This window comes from Equus przewalskii, chromosome 15 (genome assembly GCF_037783145.1).
Source record: "Equus przewalskii isolate Varuska chromosome 15, EquPr2, whole genome shotgun sequence".
NCBI classification, from domain to species: Eukaryota; Metazoa; Chordata; class Mammalia; order Perissodactyla; family Equidae; genus Equus; species Equus przewalskii.
In genome coordinates this window covers 38,270,622-38,281,224 of record NC_091845.1, presented here as the reverse complement: position 1 = coordinate 38,281,224, position 10,603 = coordinate 38,270,622, and positions in this window count along the sequence as shown.

The following is a 10,603-nucleotide window of genomic DNA, read 5'->3' as shown; positions in this document are numbered from 1 at the left end:
GGCAGCGCTCTGTAGAAAGGGGTTCTCAGCTCCTGCCTCCCAAAGCTCTGGGGCTATATCTTTTCCATAGCCCCCTGCATCAGCAGTCAGCCTCACCTGGACCACTTTGGGCAACAGCCCAATGCCACCTCCTCCCTGGGGCCAGCGCTGTCTCTGTGGGGAGGAGCTGGGGGCAGGGCTTTGGGGGAAGCCTTGTGTCCTCTTTGGCCTGCTGGGCAGAGGGTCAGAAGGCTCTGCCTTCCTGCCTTCTCTGTCTGCTTGCCCCTCAGCCGACAGTGATGATGCCCCATGGCACTGGCCCCCTCAAGGCTCAGGCTGAACAGCAGATGTTGGAACACTCTTCAGGGAAGGATAGACTTAGAAGGGACCTCAGAGTCTGGTCCATGGAACCTGTCACTGTGTGGTTGGGGAAACAGAATCCAACTGAGAGGAAGCTCCAAGGCTGAATTCTAAGACAGGATGGGAGGCAGGATCAGCTGTCTGTGTCAGCCTTGGCATTTGACCTTTGTGGGCCCTGGCACAGGTGATGATGCAATTTGAACTCTTGGCCCTGGTGTGGTGGGATGGAATGAGCCCTGCCTCTGTTGCTCAGGTGATCATAGGAAACTCCCTTCCCTCTCTGAGAGTCAGGGGCCCCGTGAGGCCTTGCCTCTGAGGTCAGGACTTCTAGAGCTGCAGGAGTGACGGGACACTATGGGAAGCTGCTGGCAGGGTGGCCTTCTGTGGGCCAAGGGAACACCCACATGACGGGCCCCTCCCAGCGCCATGGCCCCAGCCTCACTGGGCCCAGATCTTGGGGACACTACCTAGGGAATGGGAACAATTTCAGGGCATCCTTGGGAGGAGACTGCAGCCTAGGAACCTCAGCACGACGCAAATGCACCATGTGCTAAATGGGGAAAAATGAATTTTACACCCAGACAAAGTGACTTTTATCATGTTAACGACCATGGTTTGCTCATCATGTCTGCTGCAGCGAAATGGGGCCTGTGGATGTTTTTCTTTTAGTTCTGCTTTTAAATGGAGGCATTTCCCCCCCTCGTAGCAGACAAGCCAAGCCCCTCAGATTGGGATGACAGAAGTGCCGATTCAGCAAAAACAAAATGGAGGATTTTTTTTTTTTTAAATCTTCATCTGTGCCTTCCAGCAAAAATAGAGCTCAGAATGAAGAGCTAGGGTGTGGTGTGAGAAGCCCTGGCCTGGAGGCGGGAAGGTGGCTCTGGACTTGCTCATCCCCAAGTCCCTGTGTGACCCAGGACCTACCTCACCCATTCCTGACCTCAGTTTGCCCATTGGTGGGCTGGAGGTCCTTATACTCAGAGAGCTACTCTGCCCTGGCCTTTGCCCGGGTATCCACATCAAACTCATCATGCTGCATGTGGCTGGGTCAAGAACTGTCTTCTCGGGGGGTTGGCCCGGTGGCTCGGTGGTTAAGTGCACACGTTCTGTTTCAGCAGCCTGGGGTTAGCCAGTTCGGATGCTGGGTGCGGACATGGCACCACTTGGCAAGCCATACTGTGGTAGGCGTCCCACATATAAAGTAGAGGAAGATAGGCACGGATGTTAGCTCAGGGCCAGTCTTCCTCAGCAAAAAGAGGAGGATTGACAGCAGTTAGCTCAGGGCTAATCTTCCTCAAAAAAAAAAAAAAAAAAAAAGAACTGCCTTCTCCATTAGACATTAGACTGGGACTCCCAAAGGACAAGCCAGGGCAGAGTCATCACTGAGTCCATGATACCCCCAGTGGCCAGTGCAAAGCCCTGCATGGAAGGGGCACAGATGTTTGCTGATGGAGCCAGGGCTACTTCTCTGACAACTGTGAGGAGTGTCCAAGAGAAGACTCCGTTAGCCAAGTCCCTGAGAGTCCCCCCAGCACTGCACCCCGCACATATCATTGACACATGGCAACTCCATATTGTGCTAATCAAGAGTCAGGAAAACACCATCTGACGCTTTGTACAGCTGCCCAGCCCGGCACCCAGCTCCCCGGGAGGAGCCTCTGCTGTGCCCAGTGGGGGAGTGCTCAGTTAAGGCAAATGAAGAGACCTCTGGGCCTGGCATATCTGGGAAACCTCTGCCCCAATATCATGCAGTACTGCACTGGAAGGCTCGCCTGGGTCAGGCAGGTAGGGCATTTGATGAGCAGAGATCAGAGGACAATTAGCCAGCCCCAGAGGAGGCAATTAATCAACATCCAAGGCCTTCCGTCCAGGTCTGCTGTGATTGCTCCCCTGCCTGTGCCCTGCCTGTGAAGTCAGGGCTGGGGCCAGGCTGACAGGAATGGACTCGATTGCTGTCAGCATGCCCATTGCTGGCACAAACTCCATCACCAATACTACCTCCAGCAGCTCAGTGTTGCTGTCACCATCACAGTCAACATTGCTGTCACCCTCACAGTAGCATCAACACCTAACCAGGGACTCACTGTCACCATCCCCATCCACACTTACCTGTGCTTACTCTTCCCAATTCAAGACACTTTCACACTGTCCCCTCATTCAATTCTCCTCAGTCCCAAAAGATACACAGGTGGCTTGCTGGTGGGGAGACTGAGGCACAGAGAGGGGAAGGGCCACGGTGGCTAAACCAGCGTGAGAATCTGGCCCTTGGCATACAGCCTACATACCATACATACCATCACTACCATCCCTCTCCTTCTTTCTCCTAGTACTACCTGCTCAAAGAGATGTTCTTCCTCCCCTTCACCAGTCAGGATGGGCTCAGTTAGATTGTAATAACAAAAACTCTAAAATGTAGTGGCTTCAAATAATGAAGGTTTATTTTGTTTCACCGATACATGTCCTTCATAGGTCAGCCAAGGCTCTGCTCCACGTCATCCTCACACTGAGACCAGACTGACCAAACAGCCAAAGTCTGGAAAACTGTCATGGCAGAGGGAGAGAGGGGCCTGAAAGGTCTCACACTAGCAATTAACTGCTCTAGCCTGGAAGCATTGTTTCTGCTCGTCACTCATTGGCCAGAACCAGACGTGCAGCCCCTCTTTACCACCAGGGGGCAGGAAGCTGCAATTCTACCTTTAGCCTGGAAGCAGGGAGAACAGGGGAATTCGGCAACTGCCAACAGTGGCTGTGGGATTTCCCCTTCCTTCACTCCCTGCCTCCATCTCCCAGACCCATGTGCCCACATTCTCTAGCCCCTGGCCCAGCAGGACTTCGAGGGTTGAGATGGGGCTTCCTTAGTCCCCCTGGGATCACAGGCTGGACTTCCTGCTTCAGGAAAGTATGCCTCTGGGGATGAGGCTGGGTGAGCCAAGAAGACCTGGGATCCTGTCCTGTCCCACTGGAGCCTTGTGGAAAGGGAGGGAGGGTTTGAGCTGGGCTGCAGGCAGTGACTCTGGCCAGGGGTGTGGTGAGGGTTGGAATGAAAAAGGCTAAGGCAGAGGCCAGCCAGTAGAGTCCCGTGAGGATTCAGAAAGGGAGAGGATGGGCAAACTGAGGGTGGGAGCCTCAGTAGAGAGGCCAAGACAGAGGAGAATGATGAGTGAAGTGGCCAGAGAGGCCTCCAGCGGCTCTGGGTGACCAGCTGGTTAGCTGGTTCTGGGCTGTGAGCCTCATGGTCTGTGCGAGCATTAATAAGGCACCATCTGGGGTACCCCAGTTACACGATGATCCTCCAAACCTCTAACATGCAGCCTGGCCTCCCAGGGGCTGGGCTGCAGGAGTAAATCTGAGACTAGAGATTAGTGAGGAGAGGGCTGCTTGGGGGCTCTGAGTATTGGGTCTGGAATTCTGGGATTCAGCCCTAGGGCTCCAGATTCCGAATTTAGTGCTCATTTTGCTCCACCCCCACAAGCCAGGGCTGGAGAGGGGCAGTGAGCTGGCAGGATGGGGAGGGTCTGCATCCAGGTGAGGCCACATATGATTCTTCTGGTGCTGGGGTGTCTGTGCCAGGCCAAATGTTGCTCTTCCTACATCATCCATCACTGGGCTACAGAAGGCTGATCATGATCAATAAAACAAACAATTATCCTGTCATTACTGATTGCAAGCCTGGGGTGGGGGCAGCAGCTGAGGGCGGAGCACTTGGGGTCTGGGGGAGCTTCTCATGAGGACAGCCCACACCTGGGGTGTTGGCCCAGGTTGAGGGGGGCAGGGGATGAGGATTGTGGAGGCTGACAGGCAGGGCTGTCTGGGAGTGGGAGGCAGGGCCCAGAATTGGCAAAGCAGGGGGAGTGAGCTCTGTCTGAAGGAGGTGGGTGGCAGGCCAGTCCCCATCCCACTGACAGAGGAAGCGACTCTGAGCGGGCTGGCTGGCCCCACCCTCTTACCTACTCCCCTCATTCTAGTGTCTCTCCCTGAGCAGCCTAAGCTTGGGGAAGGGAACAGATCAGGAAAGGTGGTAACTGAGCAATCCCAGGCACAAATTAGGAACCCTCTTATGCCCACCTGCCCCATCTCAGGATCCCTAAACACTCGGCCAAAATAATCTTGTCATCACTGTCCCTGAGGGCACATTGTCTAGGCTGCCCAGGCAGCCAAGTGTCAAAGGCAGTGGGTATGAGTCTGGCTTCGTGGGGGAGGCAGGAGTGACCACCACTCTGGAACCTGGGTCCCAGCTCCTGAGAGATGCTCGGCTTCTGGCCTGGGAATGGAGGACCTGTACTCGAGCCCCTTGGAGACCCAGGCAGGCCCAGGGCTGCTGACTCAGCAGAGAGGAGCCAGGGCTGCACAACTATAGCCACCTCAATCCCCCCAGTGCTTTGCCCTGTCCTATTCCCAGCCCCACGGAGGGGAAATCTCTCCATCAGAGGGAAGGGAAGAAAGGAGAAGTGATTTATTATTCTATTCCATTGTGCCTGTTTCCAGAGAAACTAATTATGGTGCATTGTTGTATTAGATACTTTCAGAAAGATTACATTTTCTTACTTTGGCCGATAAAAAAATTAAATCCATCAGTTTTCCTAAACACATTACAGTAAAGACAGACTTGCTCCTTGTAATTATTAATCAGTCGGATTTGGGGATGCAAAGCATTTGACTTAAGCTCAATACAGTCACGAACAATGTTCCGGAATCGCATTTGGTATTGAAACAATTTTTCAATTTATTAAAAAGTCATTAAGGCAGTTGGGGTGGGAGGTGCGGGGAGCTGGGCTAAGCCGCTGAGTCAGGGTTGTGGATCTGGGGGTGTTGGTAGGCAAGGGGGGCTCTGCAAGCAAGAAGAGACCTCAGGTCTGTCTCACTCCTAAGCCCAGCTCTATCCGAGGGGGCGGTTCAAGGTGAAATGGGACCCTGGGAAGTCAGCCCCTGCCCCCACCCCACCCCAGCATCCCTATCCTGTGCCTTTGCCTATCTAGCCATCCAGAGTCTCCCGTTCCAGACCGTGAGCTCCATAGGACAGAGCAGTGGCAGTAAAGGGTCCCTCTGGGAACAATGTGGCCTACTGAGCCTTGAGCCCACTTTCTAGTGGTCCTGCACAGAGAGCTGAGAGTCCATCTGATTCCCATCCCTGGCAAGGAGACAGGCCCCTGCTACCAGCTCAGGCCCTTGGAGCCCCCAGGTGGGGTCATGTGGCTATTTGGAAGGACACCTGGTATGGCCAAGTGCCTTGTTCCAGTCGCTGGCCCTGCTCACTCAATCATTTAATTACTCCTCTGACACTTCCTACTCTTGGGAGGGATTTACAGGGGTTTAGGAGGCTGGCAAGCTACAAGCCCAGCTTAGCCTGAGTCCTGGGTGGCGTGGGAGCTGATGGGCAGCAACAGGACCTGGACTCAACTCAGAGCTCAAGTGCATGCAAACTTGACTTTGAACAAGTCAGTTAACCTTGCTGCACCTTAGTCTGCACTCCTGGAAAAAGGGGGTGCGGCTGCCTGTCTCCTCACACACGACAAGGGAGGTGATAAGATCTGTGTCTGTCTCTCCTGGTCTGGAAGTCGGTCATGTCACCTCTCTGCCCCTTTGCCATCAAGGTAAAGTCCTGTCTCCTCCCTCAGGGGCTACTTCACACGTTATTCCCTCTGATTGGACTACTTATCTCCTTCCATAGGTTTTCCTGCTGAAGAATTCCACCCAGACTTCCTTCAGGCCTCTGCTTTAATGACCTTCCCAAATCTGAACGAGGCATGTGGGTGTTCCCAAGGCCCCTGGGCTGCTCCCTGTCATCACATAGTGCCTGACCAGGGCCTTGTCTGCCCCCATGAGGTATGGGCCCCAGAAGGGCCAAGTCCTGTCCCTGACATCCACCAGCAGAGTGGAGACCTCATGCCCTCTCTCTACATGAGACCTAGCCTGACCTAGCCTTGGACCTTGCTGGACCGTGCTGGTCATTCTTTCTGGGGCTGTGTTGGAAGGGTCCAGGACCCCAGAGTCAGAGGACCAGACAATGCTGGGCCCTCATAGGCTCTCTTGATCCAGTGCTGAGAGACCCCATCCAGCAGCAAGACCTCTCAGCTCTGTCCCCTACCCCACCCCAGTGCCCACTCTGGATTTGTTGCCAAGGAGGGAGCTGGGGAGGGAAGCCAGCTCCACTCTTAGGATGCCCTATAGCCACCAAGAAACCCAGGATGAGGCAGGGGCTGGAGCCAAGGCTTGCATTGCCACTGACTTCTGGGTTACCTTGTCTAGCTCTGCCTCCTTGTGCCTCAGTTTCCCCTGTGTATATAATGGCCCCTACCCCATTAGCTGAATAGGGATGGAAAAAATATCTGAATGGAGGGGAAGACTCCAGGATAGGAAGGACCTTGGAGCAGGGCTGGGGTTTGAGCATCAGCATAATTAGGGGTGACTGGTGATATTGGCGCTGGGCCTCCTGCACAGGGTTGGATTCCAGACCGGTCCCGCCCCCTATTGTCACAAGTCACAAGGCCACAGAGAAGGACTGCTGTGCACGGGGGGCACCCTGCCTCCCTCCTTGTGCCTCTCACCTGCGGGCAGGTGGAATTGAGCGTGTTCCAGACACTTCATTTCCCAGGAATTTATGGAGGGTTTTATCTTCCCTCTTTGATTACCGGTGAGGGGAAGGAGAGGGCACACTTGGCTCCCTCCCCTCCAGAGGGGCAAGGAACAGCAGCCTGGCCACCCTTGAGCTTGGAAAATACTGTCTAAATCCCGCCTCAGCAAACCCTCCTTCCCTCTATGGGGCCTCGTCAGGGCCCGGCGGGTATGGGGAGGGGATGGCAGCCATTTAAGCTGTCACTAGCTCCATCAGAGGATTTAAATCACTGACACAGAGTAACAGCGCCATAGATTACAGCACGGGAGCCACGCGGCACAGCCCAGCAGAAGCAGACAAGGGGAGGGAAGGGAGTAAGGAGATATGGCCATTGCTCTAGCATTTCAGTGGGGTGGGGGGAAGCTCTCTGCCACTCGGGTCAGCCCAGCAGGGAGTTTCTGAGTGTCCTGCCTGTCCCTCCATTTGGACCAGTCCCCCACAGAAGCCCCATACCCCTGGGCTGCTCCAGGGCCCTCCCCAGCTGAGGACCCATCCCTTGTGCCCTCCAGATAATGGCTGAAGTCATGGTTCATTTTTCTCCCAGGCTCCCTGTGGACCTTGCACCCAGAGGCCTCACAGCCATGGGCACCCCTGTGAGTGGGTAGGGGTGGGGAGTTGGGGGCACCTGGCAGGGAGTCTGCCTGCTCTCGCTCACAGGCGCCCAGCCATTGTCTCTGATTGCATGGTATTAGCTGTAAATTACAGCCTTTGGGAGGCCTCATGTAAAAATAAAATAAAATAAATGTCAAAAGACAGAGAAAATATTGATCCTTCAGAGAAAAGAAAGGATTGCTTGGTTAAATTAAAACTTTGAGAGGAAGGAGAGTATAGGAAGATGGTCCCTAGGACTGAAGAGCAGCCTGGGGCATGGTGGAGGTAGTCTGGGAGACCATGATTTACTTGGTCATCAAACATGTTGGTTCTGAGATCCTGGCCTGTCTATGCTGATGTGGAGAATACATAGACAAGATGTGACACCACTCACTGGGGAGACAACAGACCCATGAGACTCACCAGGAGGGACCCCAGGCACTGAACCACAGGTAGAATGGGCAGCTGGTCTCCGGCAAGGTTGCAGGAGCTCTCCGTGGCGCTGAAGTCCATCTACGAGGTAAGAAGGCCACTGCCCATCCTGCCCGCCCAGCCCAGGGAGAATCCCAGGCCCCTCCCTCTCTGCCTGGGTCTGGGGCCTGGAGGGAGGCCCACATCAGAGCCCAACTTGCCCCACAGTTCCCCCTCCACAAATACTCCTCTTCTGGTCCCTCCTCACTTTCTTCCTCTCCTCTCTCACTGAGAAAGACAGGGAGATTTCCTGAGCCTGCCTCAGTAAGGGCAGAAACAAAAGAAATATAGACTGAAGGATGGACAGAGGCTCTGACTGCCTGGCAGGTGGACCATGTCCACAATGACATTTCTGCAGCAGGGGGCATTTCCCATTGGAATCTGACAGATCCCAGACCTGCGGGACCTTGAGGCCAAGGCTAGGTACTCAGCATCCCTGCATTCCCAGGCCTGTGGGGTTAGGCTGGGGCAAGGAGGACACTTAGAATATCAGGGGGTGTTAGGGCCAATGGGACAGATAGGAGCCCCTGGAAGTCTTAGCTCATAAGGGCTGGAGTGGCAGAAAGCACCTCTCCCCTACTACCACAGATTTCCTGGAACTTCAGATTTCCAGGGGCCCCCCTTGAAGGGTCCAGGACAAATTTTTTGGAGGCCCCTGGGCCTCAGGTTGGGACACCCATTTGTTTCTTCAATGAGAAAAATGCAGTAAAAGGATATCCCACTCCCAGCAACATCCTCTGGGTCCTTCACTCACCTACCATGGCCATGGGACAGAGGCTCCAAGCTAGCCCTGCCATGCTCTCTTTCCTATTCTGAAAGTGGTCACAGTAGGGGCATCTGTAGGGTGCTTGCAATGAGGGACAGATAACTGGTCACAGAAAGGGCTGGGAAGTTGGATAAGGTTTGAGATGGATCCTGCCAGAGGTGGGGGGAGGGGTTCCTGGAAGTGAGACACCTCACACCAGGGGCACCTACCTGAACTTCTCCTCTCTCTCTCACCTGCAGCCCCTAGCCCCACACATCTGGCTGCTCCTACTTCCTGAGCCCATGACCCAGTCCTGCTTGACCTTGAAGTGTGGCAGGATGGGGCACTGGAGCAGGTCTGCTGGAAAGGCCCTGGCACAGCCTGCACTTCAGCACCTGCTCCTCCATTAGCAAGTGGGTCCAGGTGTGCTATGGCCTGGGCTCCTGCCTGGGAACACCTCCTCTGGTGAAGGTGCCCACCTGACACCAAGCACCTGGGATGAAAGGTACCTGCCTTCCTGAAGAGAAGAGGGAAGCAGCCTCTGGTGTCAGGAACCCCCTACCCACCCTCCTGCTCAGTAGCCCTGAGGCTGGCCATGTTTGATTCTCCACTGGCACTCAAGGCCAAAGCCTAGCCCAGGCCTCCTCTTGCCACTTGGGCTCCCCTGACTCTGTACTCTATGTCCAGCTGTCCTGGATGTCCACACTGGATGACAACTCCAGGACTCAGGAGGTGCCTGGGGTGGGTGACTCCTCCAGGGCCCTACAAGGATCAGGCCTAAAAGCCCCCTCCTCGATGCCTCCTCCTTGACATGGGCATCCACCTCTGGTGTCCTTGAGCCATCCTCCCCTCCCTGTAACTTGGCCCCCAAGGGACCTTTTCCGTCATCCCTCCTTCCTCAGGCTCCCTCACCCCAGAGCCTCTTTGAGTCCCCTCCTTTTAACCCCCTCCCCCGTCTGAACCCTTCCTCTGCCAGGCCCAGGGGTCACGCCGGCTGATTTCACCTTGAAGCTCCCTTATCAGTCTCCATCTCTTGTTTGGCCTTAGCTGGAGCAAAATTGTTTTCTCTGTGCCTGCCTTGAGCAGTGGGGCCAGAGTGGGTGCAGGGATGGGAATGAGCTATGGTGGAAACTCAACTCCTGAGATCCAAGGGCCTCCTCTTCCCCCTCTTCCTGTGCCTGGACCCTATCCCTGCTCTCCACCCGTGAACCCAGGCACAAAGATTTGCTGCTCTTCCCCAACCCACTCACCTCTTTCATCCTGGGCAGAGCTGACCTAGTAGACACTTAGGATGCACCCTCCCCTGTGTGAACATGTTCCCCCTACCCCATGGGCTGGGATCCACACAAGCACAGGCCCACATTCCTTTGGAATCCCCATTTTGTACTTGTGCTTCCCTCTGGACATGCACAGACTCCCCCACAAGAACATGTACCCACATACTTGTGCATGTGCCCAACACAGAGCTCCACAAAGTCAGAGCCCATAGAATCCCAGAAGTCCTTCCCTCCCCTAACCCAGTCCAGATACCCTGTTGTACAGATGTGAAAGCACAGGCCCAGAGGGGTGGAATGGAAGCAGGTGTCCCAGGTGGGACATGGGGCTGGAAAGTCCTAGAGAGGGGCTGGGGTCCAGTTGGTTTCCCTCACTGTTTTGAAAACAGTTCTCTCTGCAGGGCCATTCACCTGGGCACATTCTCCAGCACCCCCACATCCCTCAACCCCTGCCCTCCATCCTCTCCTCTCTATCCCCAGCTTTCTCTCAGGGCCACCTCCCCATCAGGAAAATCATCTCAAGCCCTAGCCATGCTCTGGACTCCTAGCTCCACAATTCTGTTCTGTGAC